Genomic DNA, 24,327 nt, shown 5'->3' on the forward strand with positions numbered 1-24,327 from the left:
AGGCAGACTCGGTCAGGGGTCACACACCAACCTATGATGGGGGGAAGAAGAGAGATCATCAGAAACTGAACTCAACCTAAGAACGAGCCGTGGAACTCATGTCAAGGACTTTATGATCAGGGGCCCAACCGTACCCAGATGAACTTAAGGTCAAATCAATGATTCATCTTCTTGTCTGCAAACTTAAGCAGTAATGTGGAGGTGTTTCCCTACAAATTACTGCCTAGTCCTGTGCCTGTGTGCGTGAGTGTGTGCGTGGCCTATATCTTTTGTGCCTGTCAATTCTGTCATCCCAGATGACATCCAAGAAGCATGTGCGTGTGTGCGTGTGGCCTATATCTTTTGTGCCTGTCGATTCTGTCATCCCAGACACATAACCAAAAGGTGGTTGATTAATAGACTTGACTACAAATCACACACACATGTCCTAGAAACCTTAGTCTGACTGGCTGCGGTTAGCCTCCCTCAGGACCAGATGCAGAGAGAGCAGTAAAGTTTTACTGGGGCCAGTTTAGTTTGAGAGAAGTATTAAACACACAACACAGGGTCTGCTCTACACAAATTTCATTCTGGTGGCTTTACAGCCAATGTTTGGATGTTGCCCCGCTCCCGCCCTGACACATCAAGCAATGAGTGTGAATCACATTATTACAGAGCCCCTACTTTTTCCAAAAGGGTCAAATGGCACCTTTATCCACACCACTTTACAACGTGCATTACAATCACCCATTCACACACCGAATGCATAAGCAACCATGCAAGGAAGCAACTTGCTCATGGGGGACGCTATGGGTTCAGTATCTTGTTCAAGGACACCTTTGAACCGAGAACTTTCTGATTCCCTGATGGCCACTCTACGTCTTGAGCCAGTGCCACCAGTGATCAGGGTTTATGTAACAAGCTCTTGGCTCTGCTGAAATTCTGAACCAATAGCAAATAGGCATTGAGCCTGTTGTATTATATTCAGCCTTTATACAGCAGGGTAAATCCAGCACTTTACCCCTTGACAATTCTTATGCACAGTAATTGGACGCAACTTTCTTGACACTGAACGCTCTGTGAAACAAACAACCTCTTGAGCAAAACCTGCTAAATGCTGAGCTCTGTGATTAAAGCCTAAAACCACTCGTTACGTTTTAACAAGGTAAGATATAGCCAAGTAGCTTACACGTTTGTGGAAAATTCACATGTAAGCTGAGATGGAAAGAATTCACCAGTAAAGAGCAGACAGTGAGGAGAGTCAGTCTGACAAAGGACCGGCTTTCCAGTTCATTGGCCTGATAAAATGACCTACGTAAACATACAGAGCATATCTATAAACAAAAGTATAAACATAATACAGTGATTATGCAAAGATTTTTTAAATGTTATGGGGAGTGGGGACAATACAATTCACACCACAACTTGACCATTGCCATTTTCACATCATTAAGAGGCTGCAATTTGATCAGAGGGGCGATGTTCCAGGAGGCCGTGTAAGCAAGGTATTCTGGTGTTGTGTGGAATCCCTGACCTACAAACCCAGATACACAGAGACAAATCCAGCGTTCGACACGTTCAGCATTAGCACTCACCCTTATTTTAAAATGGTCTTTCCTGATCAATCTTAAATTATATTGCACAATATTAAGCCAAATAAACTGCTTTTTCCTTTTTATTAATCAATAGTGCTTTCCTGGCATTTTGGTCCACTATTTTTGACAATAAATGTTGTCATGTCAGACTCATGTCAAAATGATCGTGACTGAAGCATTTGAACAGGATTTGGCACAAACACTTGTACTCTCAGCTAAAGCCTGGCTTTATAAATCAGCTTTTATAGAAACAAGACTGGGCATAATAATTATGATCAGAGGTTGGCATGTAATGTCAATCTGAGTCAACCACAACTCAAAATATGGTAATCCAATTTGATAATTTTGGCATTTTTAAGCTTTAGCTAGATAGAGTGTAGAGAAACAGGAAACATAGGGCACAGAGAGGGGAGACATGTGAGACATGACCGGAGTTGGATTCAATCTCGGGTCCCACAACTCAAAAGGAGCACATCGTCAGTGCATTAACAGGCTGAGCTACCAGGCACCCCATAGTCACTTCATTAAGTGAGTAAACATATAATTATTGAGCCATTAGCATCATGACAGCCAAGTTGTAAAACATAATATATGCCTTAATTTGGACGTTTTAAAAGTTAACACCACTAACATTTCAGAACCAAGCCCAAACTGGGAAAGATCTTACAGCTGAGATACAAAGGAATTTAAAAAAAATAAGTAAATAACATTACCAGGCAACACACAAGAGCTCATTGAAAGTTCCTTAACATAGTAAACGCCATAGGGAACATTTGATTCATAACTGTCAGCCTTTCAGTAAATCATGTTTAGTTGGATGTCCAACACAATTCAGAGAATGTGTTCAAACAGTTTGTTTTCACAACTAATCTCAACTGTCCACAGCAATAAAAAATTTTCTTAAAGGATGATCAATTTCTCTTTATATAAAACATAGGTTAGTCCAAATTAAGTCACAGTGCAGGGGACAACAACGGAGATGAGGACCAGGAGAGATGAGCTACAAGAACCACAAACCCCAGCTGCTGTCAATAACCAACAACAATAACTTAAGAGTATGCATTTTCTTTCCAAATAACCACTGATTAGCCTGCCTATTCTTGTCCCATATTGGTTCCCAATACAAGCGCCAATGAAAGGGAAGGCCTCCTCCTACTGAAGTGCTGACACAATATTGGTAAAGCAATGCTACAAATGCATCATAACTTAGCACAAAGAACTCTCTGGCCTCAGGAGCATGACTCTGAACTTCTTATACCCACAACTAGTCCAGCACCAAGCCCTGGACTACAATTGAGAACTGCATGGATCACCCACAGAGCCAATGTGTCACCCTGGGCACAATAATGACACAATGCTGCTATTGACGCGGTCAAAGGGTGCCATTTAGCTGCCGTTTGGTGAGCTAAATCTAGGCGTCTGACAGCATCATCATGGGACAATTGCAACGAAGACGAAGGGCTCTGATTTGTAGAGATGCCAACTATAATCCTGTGGCGAAAGAAAACAGACTTCCATCTATGTGAGACACCAAATTCTTTTTTCCAGGGGCATCATTATCATCATATACAGATGCCCTTCATTGCATGGCAGATTTTAACTGGGTAGCATGCCTTAACATTTATATAAAAAATAATATTTTTGCAAAACACTGATATTTGGTATCTTGATATTGTCATGCTTTCTCCAAATGTAATTACACAAGTCAACTCCAAGTAATGTGTTATTTTGGCCTAGGCCACGGCGTGGTGGTCCAGGCACCCTAAGCTGCAATGCCAGCCTGACAGTGTGTCGCGGGTTGACTCCCGGTCCCTACGACCTTTGCTGCGTGTCACTCCCCATCTCTCTCCCCATTTCCTGTCTGTCCTATAAATAAAGGCATAAAAGCCCAAAAATAAGAAAAAAAAGAAAAGGTATTATTTTGTACTTCTGTATAACAGAGGTAAACGTTGAAGGAGCGCCACAGATTTACCATAGATGATTTTTGTAAAATAGTTTCCCTTACGCTATTGGAAGATACATACAATACACAAGAAAGAATACACAAGCTATATCAACTTATTTATAGAGTAGATATATCACACTTAGGGATGTAAACAGCGACAGTTAAATGATGATTTTTGTAATTTGTTGTGATTTGTGTCGCACAAGCTTGTGGATTTGCTTGTATATCTGCTAAGTATAAAGTAAACAAAACCACCTTTACACAGTGGAGAACTTTTGCAAGCCACAATACAGTGTACCTTCAAACAAAGCTATATCAAGGAGAATGACCTTTGTGTGCGGTTGGCAGAGAATCTGATTAAACTATTTGACGCATTATTTCCAGTCCCCATCTCGTATCCCATCATTGCACTGGGTCAGGGTGGCCCATTAAAAACAGAGGATGCTGTTCTGTCGATTAGGGCTAGAGACCACAGAAGATAATTATACACTTGCTGTTCCATGGTGAGCTTCTTCTACCACTGGCTAATGGTTTGTTCACTTCTTACCTCATAATTCCACGCACGGAAACTCCACTGACTTGCAGCCTTGCACCATAACAAGGTCTGATGATAATTGGGCTTGGAGAACTAAGTCATGTGAGCTAGAGGAAACTTTTAACAGGAACGAGGGGCAATTTCAGGCAACCGCGAGGCAATGTGAAATTACAATCCTGGACTGCAATTAAGTGACAAAAGCCTGCCTCTGTGCTGTAGCTTGGCACACTAGGGTGAGTGGGACTTACTCACTGTGTGACTGTGGTCATGATGTGTGTGTGCGTATGCCCACATGCGCACGTGTGTGTGTGTGTGTGTGTGTGTGTGTGTGTGTGTGTGTGTGTGTGTGTGTGTGTGTGTGTGTGTGTGTGTTGAAGTCCTGTGGTCCTGAAGCATACAACCACAGCCCACACGTTGGGTTGGTGTCCTAGTTCCCAAGAGAACAACAGGACAGGAAGCCCACTGCAGCCGATTGAAGAGCTGCTTCCTTGGACACTCAATCTTCAGTCGCCCCTTCATTGAGAGAAAATTCTGATCTTGCATCAGCTGATTTGTCAACACTGTCTGGGGATTTCCTGGCATTGATTGCAATATACAGCATGTGTGGTGTCTGTACTGTAGGCATTGCCTAATTAATTACTTTGGTTATGACCTCATTTGCTCAAACTAACTAGCATACATTTGTTCAGAACAGCTTCTCTTCTCAACATCTCAAATTCACAGGCACCATTATGAACACAAAGTTTAGTTCAACATTGATGCCAAAGTGAAGGTTAAAACAGGATATCAGGCTTTATTATCCTGTAGTGTGGGCACTGACCATTTGAATTTACTGCGATAAAACCACTGGAAATAAGCATGCAAAATGACCATGGTCCTGTCTGCAAACATAATCACAAAAAAAAAAGAAAATAAAGATGGTGAATAGAATTTCCCACTACTTGTACCAAAAACATACCAAAAATAACATAACGTGCTAACTGGGAGGTTTGTTTTGTCAACAATTCCTTCCATCATTAGTATTGAGACTTGTAGAGAGAATTTCTGTCAGTCCTTCAGTTATCCAATGAGGCCTTCCTCTTCTTGTTAAAAGAAACGTTGCAACTACAGTATCTCAAGGGACACCATCTAGTCGCACAAAGCTACATTTTGACCAATCCGGCGTGCAACCTAAATGAGTTTGACACCCCTGGTCTAGCGCATATTATGTAAGTAAAAATGTAGGCCTGATTGGGTGGATCCCGGTTGAGTGAAATGAAAGACGAGGAGTTCCTGGTGAAGTGATGTGTATCGCTACTGAAGTCTAACATTACAAAGCTACCTCATGTCATGTAAGACAGGTCCACCATGCCATGGTATTCTACCACAAATTAAATGAAAAAATGCAAGAGCAAATCATTGTTAGTTCAAATCACTACACTGCTCAAAAAACAGGGATTAACTGTGTAAAATGTTTCTTTATAAAGTGCTCCATCGTGGAGGCTAATTTCCGGTGACATACCAGCCTCAGAACAGACTTCCTGTCCATGACAATGCATTCAGTTACTAACATTTACGACACTGCAACAGCCCAGAGACTGACAGTGAACACAAAGTTCAATCTATACACAAATATTCTGGCATTTTAACTTTGTACGGTAGCAAGCTGTGTTGAAACAAGTGACTAGTATGTCAGCTCTTCTGTGAATGTTGCTGCCAATCGACAACATCACAGACATTCTTCTACACTAAATCTAAGCCTTGAAAAACTCTTCAGTTGTTACTTACCCCTGTCCAGTGCCCATTCGGCTTGGGCCAGAATTCTGTCAGCTGGGATCCAAAATAACCCTGTACTGCTTAATGAATCTCTATTTAGCCTGTCATTGGGCAGCTCAACCAGTGTAAGAAGGCATTGAGCTCACACAGAGTGAAGACAGGAGGCTTAGGAGTGAACACCTCCCTTTCAACACTATTTACTAAACACTGCGATCTATGGCCAGTGGGCAAGGTACTTTTCCACAGCATCTTGTCCACTGGGCCTGTGGCCTGTAGTTAATCGAACTAATCGATTTAATCAATTATAATCGCTAATCAATCATTTAATAAAACAATCGATTCATTATCTATCCCTATTTATGTTGCGTTATACAAGAAGTTATTTTTTAATCTAAAAGAATGAAATAGCCGAGCCACTCAAATCGTGTTGCATCGTGATCGGAAATGTAATCAATAGAATAATCACTAGTAGGAAAATCAATAGTTTCAGTGCTTTTGATGAAAGATAAACCACGAGGAACTAAATGTGAGCAACTCTAAAATATATATTTATATATCTTGTTCTATTTTACAAGATGGTATATCCGTTTCTCTGCGTTTTTTCCTTTGCAAAAGCCCTGCCGTTTCTAAGGAATGGGATACTATACAGTTACAGTATCCATCACAAAGTGGGAAACAGAGTATTTAAACAGCAAGGAGTGACAGTGAATGGGCATCGGGCAAATCCACCCTATCGCTCCATCTATGCCGTACATCTCCCCACAGCCGAGTTCACTGACAGTACCTTCACTGTCTGCCCTCTCCGCTGAGGCAAATGGCTTTTCACCCCAAACAGCGGGGGTGTAGGAAGCAGATGGGGATGTGAGGGTTTGGGGTCGCCCCCTTCCGCTCCAAGCCACAATGAGGGAGGAAAAAAGACATCAACAGCTATTCACAATGCTCCAGCACTGCTGGTGTCTGCTTTTCAGCCAGATTTAAATAAAACGTATTTATGTACATGTTTTTGTATTTAAAAAAAAAAAAGCCGTTCTTCAAACTCACCAGGAGCGTACTGGTCTGTGCACCAACTGACTGAGCCACCAGGCACTCCATGCTGCAAAGTTTTGTTTCGTTCATGAGCTTTTCAAATGCTCCCATCATGGGGACTGTTTTAGGCTATGGGGACAGAAGTTGCCCTAGAGTCAAAGAGGGGTAGATAATAAAGCAATTAAGCTTCCAGTTCTCTGAATAAATCATGCATTTTCACTGGATTCTTAAATGCAGTGAAAGTTCAGCGCTTTCACTCTTGTCCCTGATCCTATGTCGGCCTAATTATCAAGCAGCACATGATTCTCTCTCCTGATCAGCGTACGGGTCTTCTCAGATCTACTTGGGCATTGTCGGGTATTTTCGGTTTGGGTCGACCTGTGAAGACCTCTAGTCAGTGCAGGGTGAGGAATGGTTTGGTTTGGTTTATAAGAAAGCGATCCTGTGTTATTCCTACACCAAGGCTGTTTAAGTGAATTACCAACAGTAGCCTAACGGATGAGCCAAACCTACAATGAATCCACATAATTTTCCAACTTGTATTTTCATGGTGAAAATACAAGTTGGAAAGGAATTCTTCAAAGACTGAAAGGACAGCTTATCAAACTTGACTTCCTTCAGCATAGCTCTTGAACCACAACTCAACAGGTTTAACAGGTTTATTGAGATTTGAGTGTGAGTGACAGCCATTGCCATTCATTGTTTTTGAGATGTGTACAACAAAATGCAAATAGTCCCTACATTTACAGTTTTAATCAACAAGCCCTCATGAGTTCTATTCTGTACTTGGATTACTGACTCCTGCTAACTCACTCTGGCTTTTACTCAACTACTGGTATTTACACTATAGTATCATAATCAGAGACCCGCTAAAATAGGCTAAATGCTGAAATGTTCTACCATCGATTGACGCCGTCCAATTATTGATTGGGCCAATTATAAGCTCTGATATTCACTATCATATCAGGCGATAATATGCTATGAGGTGAATCTGCTCCCTCCTGCATCATGTTTAGTGCCTACTGGGAACCCACTTTGTAATTTAATGTAAATTGTTGATGAAAAAAACGTGTAGATTCTGTCAACCCCTAATGACTTAACAGCTCAGCTGTGCATCTTCAATATGTAAGTATTTTGTAGTAGTCAAAACCTAGCAAAGACTGCAGCAACACTGCAGAGCTCCGGACCTGATGCTGCGTAGTGGGGAGTGGCGGCAGGCGAGTCCCAAGTTGGTGTAACTAGTCCACATCCTCGCATTGCAAAACATATTCAGCACGTTTTCTAGAGTGCATAATCACAACCCATATACTTATCTATAATAAGACATCCTCGTTAACCTAAAGTACATAGGTTCCAAGTCAAGGCTATCTTCCCTGACACCAACACAGGCTGGAAGATGTGATATATTAGTTTGAATTGACTCTGGGGTTATGGTAGTATAGGTTACCAAATAAAGACTTTTATTTTTATTATGTGATTCCCAGTATTATTGAGAAAAGCCTCAACAGCAGCCTGCAAGGTATATCATTGAAGGTATGTTTAGCATCATCTTAAATGTTTTACTTTCCTGAAACGGTTCCTAATCCATTTAGCACAGATTGGATAGAGTGGGTCAGAGACAGGTCAGTTTAAACAATAACTGGTCATTAGATAAGAGATGGCAACACAGATTACCGACAGTGAGTTTGAATGACAGCAATTAATCCAACAAGCATGCTATAAAGTTAAATGATTGATAAACAATGATTGATGTGTCCTCCTAAAATAGCCACAAGCTACAGTATTTAGAAAAACATGTTGACTGTGCCACAGAATGTAAACAGAGATTTCATAATTTCCTGTGTTTGTATTCTTTGAACAAAATATTGGGTTTAAATAGTATTCTGGTATTCTGGGAAACGTTATGGTTAACTAACTTGTGTACAGTCACACATGACAAATCACATTTGGGTGATTAGAGTCCAAATAAATGACAGGTTTTAAGTAGCATCTAATGGATTGTATGAACATCATGCACATCCCTTTAGAATGTATTCTATTAACGACTCTAAAGTGAATCTTTAGAAAATAATTGACAGTGACACACAAGCAAATCAACTCTACTAAGCAGAGGTGACTTGTTTGCATTTCATTTATTTTAGTGTTTTGTATTAAATCTCTAATTGTGACAGTCGACGTTGATGCTTTGAGTTGGCCAAGTCAAAACATCAGAAGGAAGGCACCTGATTAGCTATAGGTAGGAACAACACGCTGCTAGGGAAGGAATTACACATGCAACGCATGCAGTCCCTCCTCAGCTGCTAAACACTGAAGAAATGTAATCAGCCATTCACCTTTTCAATCTATGATGAAACTTATGACCATATCAGTGAATCTATAGGTTCTCTGTCTAGACTCGCTGAGATAGTCATAGTCCAACTAAATCAAAAGGACCCTTTTAAGCCTTAATAAGGCTTAAACCTCTGATCGACTTGGCTTGCTCTTGATGCGAATTAGTTTCTATTGACGCACGATGCAGTCTGTTGATTAGTGTTCACCTCATCACGCACTGCGGGGGGTGATATCTGTAACTGTATTCTGTTACCACGGCCATTCAATCAAAACAGCTTCAAGTTCACACTGATTTAGAAGAATGATGGCCGGAGTGTGTGTGCAAGCAACTCTTTGGAATTTACACACAGCAAAATCATTAGCGTTAATGTAGCCTTGGATAAAGACTATCAAAGATGTATTTAATGGATACATCTATGATAGTCTTGGTCCTATGCATCCATTATAACTCAGTGTTACAAATACATTTGTTAACTCTGTTAAATGACCACAGCACAAATAAGGATCATTGGTTAAGAGAGGACGTGTAACTTCTCCGAACTTATTAGAGCGTTATTATAGTTGGGCAGATATCTATGACTTAACAGAACAACCCCGCAGACAGTCAACAAATTAGGACAGCATTTGTGTTTACATTTCCAACCATCGACCCTGTGCTGCTTGCAATGCTAGCTCCATGGTGGCTAGCAGAGGAGGCTAATTGTCTAACTTAATCGATCACTTACCTGGTCTTTTAGGTGGTTTATTTGCCACACGAAACAGCGCATCCAACTAGCAGTTACAGATATAACGTTATCCGACTAAATAAAAGTTGTTTTTGTTTTGCTGACTCGGGGTAAAGCTGTGGAGGATTTACAAGCTAGCTAACAAAGCTGAACGGCTAGCTAAATAGCTTCGAAGACGAGGAAGTTCTTATGTCGCTTATTTTAATTTTTAACGTGGATGGTTTCATCTGTTTGGCTGAATTATCAACATATGACTTTGATGTCCCTGTTGGTGTATTCATTGTGAAGACATTGCGTAAATTGTTCTTTACTTACCTTGTCGTTGAGGTGTGTCTGTGTGGATCAGAGGTATGCTGGTAGGTAAGTTGATGCTGAAAACTTGGCCGAGCAGCAACTGAGCTACAAACAAACTAACTACCCGAATGCCTTAACTTTGTAAAGTTGGTGGAAGTAAATTAAAATACTTCTGGTCTGGATGTTCCAAAGTAAAAGGTTTGTTGACTTACACACCCACGAAAGGGTTTCAGAGTAGTCTCTGCCTGGAGCCAGGCTGTTATTATTGGCAGTGGTGTAAAGTAAGTTAATTTACTCAAGTACTGTACTGAAGTCACTTTTGTTTTGAGGATGTTTTACTTTACAGGAGAAATCCATTTCCGATACTTTTACTTTAAATATTGTACTTTTACTCCACTACAATTATTTGAAAACTTTAGTTACTAGTTACTTTGTATATGTGAATTATTAATTAGGGAGTTTTGGGACGTCAAACTAAACATAAAATATTTAACTACTTCAGTAGATGATGGCCCTGGGAAGTACTGTAAGTAGCCTACTCACTCACATTATAGAAGAACTCGTGTGTGTTGTTGTAATTTATATCTTGTGTATTCCGTCCTCAAGAACCAGCCACTTGGATTCACACACATTGGATCACTTGCACTGATTTTATTTTGAAGGAAAAATCACTGAGCGGAAGTTTTGATAGTAACTGATGACTTGACGCAGATCGCAGTAGAAGACTTCCCAGCCTTGGCCTTAGTGGAAGGTGATTACAAGTTGCGTTGCCAGATCTTGCGATAGAAATAAGCAACACTTTGCAATGCAACGCGTTGTGAGCTTGTAGATCTGCAAACATTCTGGGAAAAAAAGTGACAAATGTGGAATATTTTAAAACACAATCTGGTACGGGGTCCCATGGCACAAAATATTTTCAGATGGGGGTCCATGGACAAATGGACAAATAGGACATGGACAAATAGGCTAATTTTGGGGGTTTCCTTGCTTGACATGAAAATGTTTGAGAACCACTGTTTAAACAACATTAGGAAACAAGCCCATATAAGCAAATACACTTCAGAAACGAGCCCAATCAATGCAACCCGCAACAAAAGATATTTACAAGCAACTTTAAAGAAAAACAAGCCCAAAGTTGCTTATAATAAGCGGACACGGCAACGCTGAAAACAAGTTGCAGCTCTCTTGCAGCAGTGAAATTAGCGCCACCTTGTGACCAGTCAAAAAAAGCCACCCTGCCCTCTTTTTTGAGTGGTGCCAGCATTCCAACAAATGACCGAGTGTGTTTGTCCATATGTAGTATGTCTGTACGTATGAGCACAGCATCAACAGCTGAGCCTGCGACACTGGTATTGAGGTAAGGGCATGGTTGGAGGACAATTATTATACTTTTTTACTTTACCCACTCACTCTAAAAACCCACTCATGCACCATAACATATATTTTGTACTCAGGCATCTCCTCCTAACCCTAACATATTCTGATTCTGTAGATTTAATCCATTAATCAAGTAAACAAACAGTTAAATTCATACTCTCTCTTGCTCTGGTAAAAAAAAAAACACCAGTCATATAGCCTACTAACTGAGTAAGGTGTGCCCCAAATCAGTATAACAAAACACTGAACAGATAATAAACAATAAAAACCTAATAATAATCAAATAGTGAAATGACTTCTCAAACATGTTGTCAGTTTATGCATCAATAAGTGTCCAATCAGAAGATGAGTTGGCCTACTCTGAATTTCTGTCTTTAGAGGCTCGACACAGGCCGGGGAAGTGCTGGAATCATCTGCATGTGTCCCAAGTCTATTTTCTCTAAACACAGTTTCGGGCTACCACACTAAACCAGTATTAAACACATTTTAGAGTTTGTGTGTGTGTGACTACACTCTAGTAGAGGCCCTAGGAGGGGTCCACGCGCACCCTCTTATTTTTTTTTCTAGTTTAGATTTTTGGCATCCATAGGACCTCTAATATAGGGATTTTGATGATCCCAAGAAAAAAAGACTGTATAGTTGTGAAAAGAGAACATCATGCAGTTTATTGCATGCAGTACAAATATGAGATAGAGATACCATTTGTTTCTAGAGAACCTCAGGTTTCCAATGGGACCAACCTTGTCATGCTACCTTGTCGGTAAGGGGGCTAAATACCTAATGATTCAAAGTTAGACAACATTTTGTCGAGGGAAAAACGGCCATCACTATTTTCCAAATGGTCCCCTGAGCTGTCACCTCGATATAAGTGAATTGAAATGGGTTACCTGTATACCTACAAGCCTCCCCTGTACAGAAATGCCACATTTATGCCAATCTCATGCAGTTTTGGGCAAGAATCATGCAGTTTATTGCATGCAGTACAAATATGTAATTTCCGCCTATTGTAAAAAGGAGACCACTTTACTGTATCTATAGCTGCATGGGACCACTGTACTGGCTCTATAGCTGCATGAGACCACTGTCTGCATCTATATCCCACTATACTGAATCTAAACCGCTGTACTGCATATATAGATTAGTGTACTCCATCTATAGACCACATACATTGACCACTGTACTGTATCTATAGACCACTATACTGCATCTGAACTCAACACAACTCAATGGGGGGGGGGGGGGGGGTCCACAGATGCACTACAGTGGTCTACAGATGTGTCTGCAGATGCACTAGAGAGGTCTACAGATGCACTAGAGTGGTCTACAGGTGCACTAGAGTGGTCTACAGAAGCACTAGAGTGTTCTACAGAAGCACTAGAGTGCATGCAGCTATAGATACAGTACAGTGGTCTCATGGAGCTATAGAGCCAGTACAGTGGTCCCATGCAGCTATAGATACAGTACAGTGGTCTCATGGAGCTATAGAGCCAGTACAGTGGTCCCATGCAGCTATAGATACAGTACAGTGGTCTAGATACAGTACTGTGGTCTCTATAGATGCAGACAGTGGTCTCATGCGGCTATAGATACAGTACAGTGGTCTCATACAGCTATAGATACAGTAAAGTGGTCTCCTTTTTACAATAGGCGGAAATTACATATTTGTACTGCATGCAATAAACTGCATGATGTTCTCTTTTCACAACTATACAGTCATCACAGAGCTGGTTATGCTGTGGTCCATCTCTGTTTTGAGCACAAGCGCCTTCATCTAAAGGAGAACAATATAATATTACTTCATGTGCAACACACCACAAGAACCAGAGCCATTCATGCAACATGCAACACACACACACACACACACACACACACACACACACACACACACACACACACACACACACACACACACACACACACACACACACACACACACACACACACACACACACACACACTTCAATAGGCTCTATGCACAGCAGCCATATTGGGAATGAATTGGGCCCCTTCCTTACTTCTTTCTCAGCCAGCCCCCTGACAAAAACGCCAGAGTGGTGTGTTTATGTTTGGAACGCAGTTCTTATATGACGTGATCTAAGATTCCCAAATGGGACACAAAAAATAAAGCCACGAACCCTGGAACAGCGCCCTCTACTGGCCCTCTACTGGCCCTCTACTGGCAGTGACGTCAGACTTCGGCGCTCTATTTTGTTTGTGGGAAGAAAAACTTTGTTAAGCCCGTGAGTGGAGATGTTTCAGAGCCTTCTGCACCTCAGTCCTTGTGTCCGTACGACACAACTCTTTAGCACCAACTACCTCTAACACTATGGACCAGAGCTACTGTACGTCACAGGGAGGTTTATAACATGTTAGAACTCTAACACTATGGACCAGACTACTGTATGTCACAGGGAGGTTTCATAACATGCCGACGGCACAGAGTACAGACATGCTCAGCCGTCGAAACACAATAAAGGTGCATGCATCTAACATTGCTCTACCGGAAATAAGTTGCTGCATGTGAGGTAGTATATCATACTAGCTTATAGTTAGTTAGACACGGACTGAGCTACAAAAGCATAACAGCCAACGTGCTTCATGGCCCCAAAACTGTGTGGGTATTCTGAAAGAATGAGCTGTGTCCTCTCATCCTCCCCCTGCGACTGCTGCAGCAGGTAGGCTGCACTCCCTCTGTGTGTGTGTGCGTGCGTGTACCGTGAAGGATAACATCAAGTCTGATGAGTGTGTGTCCATCAAACACTGCGGCAACATCAGAGCGAGATCAAAACAGAATACCTCATTGGCCGCTTGTTGTGGAAAAGAGGTTCTTCGTTCTTTGGTTTGTTAAAGTCCTTAGAATGTCTTTTTGACCGTTTGTCCTTGGTTTCAGACGTCTTAAATAACTTTAGCAGCGCGATATCACAATAAACTGCATGTTAACAGAGTGTGACAGGGTCAAAGCAGGGGGGTGAAACCAAATTGTAACATTTTTTATTGATGATGAAAAACCTGTATTACGCACTTAAAAACATCATTCTCTTAACTATATTTCTGCACTGCATGTTTTATGGTTGACAATGTATTTCCCCCCGGTCCCCGAGCCACTTGACATTGGACTCCCCTATAGGCTGTGTGACATTGGCCTTGTGACAGCGGACGGCCAATGTCCCCAGGTCACGCTGGTGGCAGAGCGAATGAGGGCGGAGTAGGGTGTGGCCCACCTTATTCAAAAGTGAGCGCGAGCCACTTGGACAGCAGAGAGACAGGCATACAGGGCAGTGTGGAAGTGACAGCCAGAAGGGACGGTTGTGCACAGGAGGAGCAGACATACCACGGAGCAGAGGTGGGGAATACAGTGATCGCGGCACGTACCAAGCCACCAGCAGCGGACGGTGAGCAGACGGCGCAGTAGCAGCAGAGACGGGGAGGACAGACAGACGAACCAAGGAACGGAGGAGAGGTCCAGTGGCGATAACGTTGCGCGCTTCACACCCTCAAAGCCAGACGTACAGTCTGGCGGGCGAGTAAGTGTCCTTCTATGCAACGTTACCTTTATAAACCCACGGTCCTAAACCTCACATGTGAAATATACCTGAACAGATGAACTGGTTCTAGTTTCTATGATTGCAGGCAATACGCACGAAGACAAGAAGAGACAGTGATTCCTGGCCTAAACCCCCGCTCCAGTTAAACCCCATATAAGGACATTCCCACCTTTTGCATTGAACCGTGATGAGTATATGACATATAGCAATTGAATTGGCACTTGGCACTTTACTGCTTCAGTAATAGTTGGCACTTTAACGCTAAATGCATTATTTATTTGCTATAGTTTGCACAAGCCCTGTCTGTTTTTAGTGTTTGGTGATTGTCTGTATTCCTGTATTTTAGTTAGTTAGTGGGCGCATTAGGAGGTTGAGGTTTTAGAATTAGTGTTATATTTTGTTTATGCTTTTCAATATTTTATGGCTTATAGACGCCACTGTATTAGCTTAATAAAATAGATTACCTTTTTATACAAACCTGTTTCCGTCCAGCTTTCTCCAAGGGATATGTGTTGAAGTGTTGTTCTCATTTAAAAGTATTGTACTTACCTGGGTAAACTCGAACCTGTGAATAGCCTAAGAAAGAGTGTTACAGAGGACCCTACCTCTTAAATAAAAAGGTGGCGTAGTCTTGCAGTACCTAACAAACAGTATTATTCTCACAGTAATTACGCACCCCGCACTTTACCGTGCAACTGATATTTTATTGTTGTGAGTTTAATGTGTATTGTTATTTATTTATTATTGAGACAAAGTAAAGAGTGTCAGCATTCTAAAAAGAAGTGGCAAGTTACATGTGACAACCTGGCCACCGTCACATATTTGGCGTAGCGCGGCAGGACTGGGTAGAGAACAACACAAAATCCCTAAGAGAAACTGTATTGAAATTTTGCTGTTTTGCTGCTTTTTGTTTTGTTTTGTTTGGTTGAATCAAGAAAGTAATGATGATGATGCCAGTGTATCCAGGGGCACCGTGGCTACCTAAGTTTTCGGGCATAGAAGGTGAGGAGAAATACAGGGAATGGAGAGAACAGATTAAAGGATTATTGGGCACTCAGGATTTAACAGAGGAGAAAAAAGTTGCTTTTGTAGTACAGACCCTTACTGAGGAAGCTAAGCGACAAATTAGTGTAATTGACAAGGAAGATCGCAATACAGTGGCCAAAGTCTTTAAATGTTTAGACACGTTGTATAAAACATCTGTTTCTGCTTCCCAAGCTCGTGCCTTGTTCTATGGCTGTGCGCAACGCGCAGGCGAAAGTGTGCAGGCTTATATTTTGAGGCTTAGAGAGTTGTTCTGCGGGCTGCGGCGGCTCGACCCAGACACCGCTCCCTCCGATGCCATTCTGCGAGAGCAGTTACTTGTAGGACTGTCTGAAGGCCCTCTGGGTCAAGCCTTAAGAATATATGCCCGTCGAAACCCCACAGAAGACTTCGCCGACCTAAAAAATGAGGCCTTCCTACTAGACACTGAACATAGAAGAGAAGGGACTGCTGAAATCTTGTGCCATGCTGTTAAACCTGTCTCTATCCCAACACCCTCACAGGAATCTGAATGGAGAGAGAAACTGAAACAGGAGATTATGGAAGACGTCAAATCGCAAATGCAGGGGTTTACGCAGGAGCTCATGAAAGAGATCAGACCGCTCCTTCGACCCAACACCACCGATACACGACCTCGCGGTTCGCCTCCATCTGAACGACGCCGGGAGCCGTACCAACGCAACGAGTGGGATGAGGGAGGTAGGCCGATCTGTAGGAGCTGTAGGCAGTCTGGGCACATTGCTCGCTTTTGTAAATCTGACCCCAATCATTTAAACTAGTACGCCCTGTCGCCGAGGTCCGGGAGACAGGGGTGCAGCGCGCACTCGCCAGATCAAGGGCTAATGAAGTGTTTATTGGGGACTGTCCGACTATTGGGATCACTATGGGAGGAGTCCACTTAAGGGGGTTACTGGATACTGGGTCACAAGTCACATTAATGCAGCAAAGCTTATTTGAGGAAAAATTCTCACACCTAACGTTGGGAAATGGGCCCCTTGTTTTTAAATTACGCGCCGCTAATGGTCTTGACTTACCGTACACTGGCTATGCCATATTGGACCTAGAGCTGGAGGGAATGAAGATCCCAGGGAGAGGAGTTGTAATCGTGAAAGATGAACATTGTACTCAACCGCTGATTATTGGGATGAATGTCGTGAACGCTGTATGGCATGCCCTCTTTAAATGGCCTGGGAGGCCTGTGTTTCCATGTCAGCAGGGAAGGACGCTGTGGAAGGACGCATTCGCCACCTGTAGGAGGGTGGAGGCAGTGACGAACGAAGATGGGTCCATCGGTTATGTGTGGCCGGTCGGCCGGCGGAAGATTCGAATCCCCGCGCAGAGTGAAGTGATGATCTGGGGCCGCGCTTGGAGAGGACCAAATGGAGCGGACTACGAGGCCTTGATGGAAGCCTTGCCGGATGGAAAAGATTTGGGAGTGGCCCGTGCCCTCGTCACGGTGCGCCACGGACGTGTTCCCATACGAGTGTGCAACCCACACGCATATAGTCTGGTCCTGGACCGCCACCAGAAGCTGGGGAGGCTGTACCCGGTGGAAGAAGCGGATGTCCGAGGCGGCAGGGACCTGAGCCTGTCCCTGGGGACCGACGGAGAGGTGGAAGTGGCCGTAATCAGTGTGGAAGATGATGGACCACTGAAGACCCTGCCCGAAGAGATGGAAGTGTTGACGGAGCGTGATGACCTGCCGGAGGCGCAGAAGAGAGAGTTACACGAGATGTTGTGTCGGTGGAAGAAGGTGTTCGCCATCCATGACGAGGATTTCGGACGGACGGACGTCGTGCAACACCAGATACCGACCGGAGACGCGGCACCCATACGAGAGCGACACCGGCCGTTGCCGCCCTCCATGTACCGGGAGATGAAGACCCTCCTGAATGAGATGCTGGAGAAGGGAGTCATCAAGGAGAGTTGCAGTCCGTGGGCGGCACCTATCGTACTGGTCAAGAAGAAAGATGGCAGCTGGAGGTTCTGCGTCGACTACAGGAAACTTAACGCCGTGACGCACAAGGACGCCTTCCCCCTACCCAGGATAGAAGAGACGCTCACCAGCCTGACGAAGGCGCAATGGTTCTCCACGTTAGACCTGGCCAGCGGGTATTGGCAAGTAGGAATGGACCCCCGGGACCGGGAGAAGACCGCCTTTACGACCCCGCTGGGCCTGTTCGAGTTTCAACGCATGCCGTTCGGGCTTTGTAATGCGCCCGCGACGTTCCAGAGGCTGATGCAGCAGTGTCTGAGTGGTCAGGTGACAGAATCCTTGCTGGTATATCTTGATGACATTATAGTATATTCACCTGACTTCTCCTCTCATCTACAGCACCTCGAGCTCGTCTTCCAACGCCTGTGGAGACATGGACTGAAGCTGCGGTTAGACAAATGCAAACTTCTGCGGAGGGAAGTGCAATTTCTGGGCCATGTCGTGGACAAAGAGGGAGTGCGGCCCGATCCGGAGAAAGTGGTGGCAGTGCGGGACTGGACACCACCCTCAACGGTCCGCGAGGTCCGCGCGTTTCTAGGTCTAGCGGGTTACTATAGGCGTTTCGTGTCCTCTTTTGCTGCTATAGCACGACCCTTAAACAACTTATTGATAGGAATCCCAAATGACGTAAAATCCCACCAGTGTAAAGTCGAGTGGACTTCGGAGTGCCAGCGGGCGTTTGATGCGTTAAAGAGTGCCCTCACACAAGCCCCGGTGTTAGCGTATGCGGATTATACACAGCCTTTTGTGGTTTACACTGATGCGAGTGGCCGTGGGTTGGGAGCGGTTCTAGCCCAGGTCCAAGACGGTCACGAACGTGTAATAGCTTATGCAAGCCGCAGTCTCCACCCGACCGAGCAGAATGACGCAAATTATAGCTCGTTCAAATTGGAGCTTTTGGCCCTTAAATGGGCCGTGACCGAGAAGTTTAAAGATTATCTCACTGGCGCTCGATTCACAATATTCACGGACAATAACCCTGTTGCGCATCTCCAAACGGCTAGATTGGGAGCTGTGGAACAACGGTGGGCTGCTCAACTTGCGTCGTTTACTTTCGACATCAAGTATCGACCGGGCAAAAACAACGCCAACGCTGATGCCCTATCGCGGTTCCCAGTGCAGCCTGTAGATGTGGCGGCTGTACAATCGACGCCAGCAGCCCGGGAGGATGAGTGGAGAGAGACGCAGGATCGGGATCCAGATGTGCAGGTGGTGAAGAGGTGCGTGGAACGGGGGAGAGCCCCTAATATGGTGGAGAGGAAGAATTGGACTCGGGGAGCGCGGCAACTGTTACGCCAGTGGAACAAACTGATTATACGAAATCATGTGTTATATAGGAAGGTGACCGATCCTTATACCAAAGAACAATACTCACAGATCATTTGTCCAGGTTCACGCAGAGAGGAGGTATGGAGAGGAATCCACACGGCCGCGGCGCATGCTGGGTTGGAGAGGACCTTGGCCCAGCTGCTACGTCGGTTCTATTGGCCAGGCATGGAGGGAGCGGTGCGTCAGTTACAACAGGGTTGTGTCGCCTGCAGCCTGCAGAGGAACAGGTCAGAGCCTCGGGCCCCCTTACAACCCTTTGAAGTCTCATATCCACTAGAAGTAATAGCCATTGATTTCCTCACATTAGGTAGGCCTGCTGATGCGTGGCAAAACATTCTGGTAGCTACTGACTTATTCACCCGTTATAGTTGGGCTATTGCCACCCGAGACCAGACTGCGCACACCACTGTCCGTGCGTTATGGACGCATATTATCCAGCCGTTCGGCTGTCCGGCCCGGTTCCACTCAGATCGAGGCCCCAACTTCGAGTCCGAGTTAATGCACCATTTATGTCAGACTTATGGTATTGCAAAAAGTTGCACCACTCCGTACCACCCGGCTGGGAACGGTGGAGTGGAACGATTTAATCAGACATTACTGAACATGTTGCGATCACTAGACACTGATAAACAAGGAAGATGGAATGAGCACTTACCCGAGTTAGTTCATGCTTATAACAACACGATCCATAGTGCTACGGGTTATGCCCCCGCCTACTTAATGTTTGGCCGACATTTGAGGCGCCCTATAGATGTCCAGTTAGGAGTGCAGTCAGCGCAAGAGCGCATGGGAGTGGGTGGCTGGGTACAGGACCACCAACAGAGAATGGCGACAGCTTATAGGACCGCAGGGGAGAGGATGGGAGAAACGGCCAAGAGGAGAAAGCAGGTTTATGACCGTAGGGCCGGTATTACACCCCTATTACCAGGAGAGAGAGTGTGGATTCGAAATAGGAAGAGAGATGGCCAGGGGAAATTGAGTACGTGGTGGGACCCCGAGCCTTACGCAGTGATGGAACAGGTGGGAGCTACGGGGTTGGTGTACCGAGTCAGACCCGAGAAGGGGGGGCGAGAGAAGACCATACATAGAAATGCGTTGAAAGTGTGTGTAGCCCCCAGGTCGCCCCACGAGGACCCCCCAGCTGTAGTGCAGCCCGAGCAGGTAGAAGCAACAACGCCGCAGTATTATGGGTTTCTCTCCGTCCCGAGAGCACCAGATGAGCCACGGCGCTCGGGAAGAGCAAATATAGGCCAGCCACCCCAGAGGTATGGACATGATTAGGGACAGTTGCAGGGACTGGCAACGGAAAAGTGGGGGGGGATGTGACAGGGTCAAAGCAGGGGGGTGAAACCAAATTGTAACATTTTTTATTGATGATGAAAAACCTGTATTACGCACTTAAAAACATCATTCTCTTAACTATATTTCTGCACTGCATGTTTTATGGTTGACAATGTATTTCCCCCCGGTCCCCGAGCCACTTGACATTGGACTCCCCTATAGGCTGTGTGACATTGGCCTTGTGACAGCGGACGGCCAATGTCCCCAGGTCACGCTGGTGGCAGAGCGAATGAGGGCGGAGTAGGGTGTGGCCCACCTTATTCAAAAGTGAGCGCGAGCCACTTGGACAGCAGAGAGACAGGCATACAGGGCAGTGTGGAAGTGACAGCCAGAAGGGACGGTTGTGCACAGGAGGAGCAGACATACCACGGAGCAGAGGTGGGGAATACAGTGATCGCGGCACGTACCAAGCCACCAGCAGCGGACGGTGAGCAGACGGCGCAGTAGCAGCAGAGACGGGGAGGACAGACAGACGAACCAAGGAACGGAGGAGAGGTCCAGTGGCGATAACGTTGCGCGCTTCACACCCTCAAAGCCAGACGTACAGTCTGGCGGGCGAGTAAGTGTCCTTCTATGCAACGTTACCTTTATAAACCCACGGTCCTAAACCTCACATGTGAAATATACCTGAACAGATGAACTGGTTCTAGTTTCTATGATTGCAGGCAATACGCACGAAGACAAGAAGAGACAGTGATTCCTGGCCTAAACCCCCGCTCCAGTTAAACCCCATATAAGGACATTCCCACCTTTTGCATTGAACCGTGATGAGTATATGACATATAGCAATTGAATTGGCACTTGGCACTTTACTGCTTCAGTAATAGTTGGCACTTTAACGCTAAATTCATTATTTATTTGCTATAGTTTGCACAAGCCCTGTCTGTTTTTAGTGTTTGGTGATTGTCTGTATTCCTGTATTTTAGTTAGTTAGTGGGCGCATTAGGAGGTTGAGGTTTTAGAATTAGTGTTATATTTTGTTTATGCTTTTCAATATTTTATGGCTTATAGACGCCACTGTATTAGCTTAATAAAATAGATTACCTTTTTATACAAACCTGTTTCCGTCCAGCTTTCTCCAAGGGATATGTGTTGAAGTGTTGTTCTCATTTAAAAGTATTGTACTTACCTGGGTAAACTCGAACCTGTGAATAGCCTAAGAAAGAGTGTTACAGAGGACCCTACCTCTTAAATAAAAAGGTGGCGTAGTCTTGCAGTACCTAACAAACAGTATTATTCTCACAGTAATTACGCACCCCGCACTTTACCGTGCAACTGATATTTTATTGTTGTGAGTTTAATGTGTATTGTTATTTATTTATTATTGAGACAAAGTAAAGAGTGTCAGCATTCTAAAAAGAAGTGGCAAGTTACATGTGACAACCTGGCCACCGTCACAAGAGCATAGTCGACCAGGTTTGTTTGCACCACCTGTCAGCAATGACATGCAATCATGCATCAATCAATAATGGTCCGATGTGTTGCTATGGTTCTGGTTTTCAATTTACATTAAATTAAATTAAATGTTACATTGCCAACTCTCACATCTACATAAACGTTCAGATTTCAAATATAAAGTGCTTAACCAAGTGCCACGGATGTTACAAGGTGATCCGTACCACGATAAACTTACTGTATCTCCCGTATTGTTCAATAAAAAGTATTTTAATCCGATCGCCGGCCATTTTCTCCAAATTTCGTCCGTTGCTTTCAACTATGCGACACTAATGATTGGGAGGTGTATTGCACTAATATACCATGAGGGTGTCCGCTGTCTCACCTGGGGGACAGGTAGCCTGGGCAGCATTCCATTTTCGGGTATATGATCCGGTCGGGAAAAAAGAAAAAGTGGCCGGATAGGCAGAACCGGAAAGACGTCTCACCCCAAAATAGGTCCGTGCTAATAAAATCCTTGATACGGCATTGTTTAGCTTATTTTTTAAATGTAAATGTGCGTGCACTATCCGGAGACTATTTAGCGTCGGTATTATCCCACGGGGAAACTCTATTCCATTTAAACCGCAAAACCGGATAGGCAGAACCGGAAAGAGGATTCTTTTTTCTTTTTTTCTTTCAGTAGGCGTGGTCTAGACCGGATCATATGTTGTCTTCTGGAACGCAGACCAGGCTTTCCTCCGAGGTGGAAAGACTGGTGATGCGAGGTTAGGGGACAGGAGACCACAGAAAGGTTGACGATGTAAACACATACAGGTACAGGACATACTGTATTTCATAATGTATACGGTACATGAAAGATGAGCTGAAATGAAAAAAGAAAAAAAATCATGCCATATTGGGGACATTAACAATATGACAAATAAAAAACAAAAAAAACCTTGATAAGTACAATCTTTATTATTTCGTGTCAAACAAAAGCGTCATGCCTGCTTATATCAGCAGGCATGGAACTAGTTTCAAACAATAATTTATGACATTTGCCATACATACAGCTGAGCTAATACAACACAACCGCCTTATAAACAACCTGTATCTGTGTATGGCAGTGGTTCTCAGTGTGGGGTCAGGTCTGTGAGGGGGTTCCAGGGGGTCCTCAGATGAGTGATTGATACTTATAGGAACCAAATGGACCCTTAAAGGTCTGTAACTCTGAGAGTGTACACATGGTGTACAAAGGAACCAAATGGACCCACAAGTATGGAAGTCCATAGGTCCAAAAATTAAATAATAAATATCACAATGAAATAAATAATACACACAATGATATAAATATAAAATACAATTAAATAAATAAAAAATACAATGAAATAAATACATTTATTTATTTATTGTGTATTTTTTTTTATATCATTGGGTTTTCTATTTATTTCTTTATGGTTCTTATTTATTTCATTGTAACTTTTAATGTCAACCTATATATATTACATGATGCCACTTTTAGCTATTTAATCAAGTCCATAGGTCCAAAAATTAAAAAATAAATATCGCAATGAAATTAATAAAATCCACAATGAATTAGATAAAAAACACAATGATATAAATAAAAATACAATTAAATAAATAAAAAATACGATTAAATACATAAATGCATTTATTTATTGTGTAATGTTTTCTATTTTATTGCGTTTTATATTTATTTCATTGTGACTTTTAATGTCAACCTATATATATTACATGTTGCCACTTTTAGCTATTTCATAAGGTACATTGGTCCAAAAATGTTATAACAAATACCACAATGAAATATATAAAAAACATAATGATATAAATAAAAAATGCAAATAAATAAATAAATACATTTATTTATTTTTTAGTGTTTTTCATTTAATTGTGCTTTTTATTTATTTATTTTGTTATTTATTTAATGGTTCTTTTATTTCATGCTGTCTTTTCAAAAGAATGGCTTCCATTTACAGGATAATGGTTTGACATCGCCGTCTGTCAATCAACAGGAACGGGGCGGGACCAAAGGGCGGGACCTATTTGCTGATTGGGTAATCCCTGGCTCTGGATTACTTTGGTCTGTCTGTAAACATAGGAGACTGAAGCCAG

Source organism: Gymnoscopelus microlampas, assembly GCF_963454915.1.
Source record: "Gymnoscopelus microlampas genome assembly, chromosome: 15".
In the NCBI taxonomy this organism is placed as follows: Eukaryota; Metazoa; Chordata; class Actinopteri; order Myctophiformes; family Myctophidae; genus Gymnoscopelus; species Gymnoscopelus microlampas.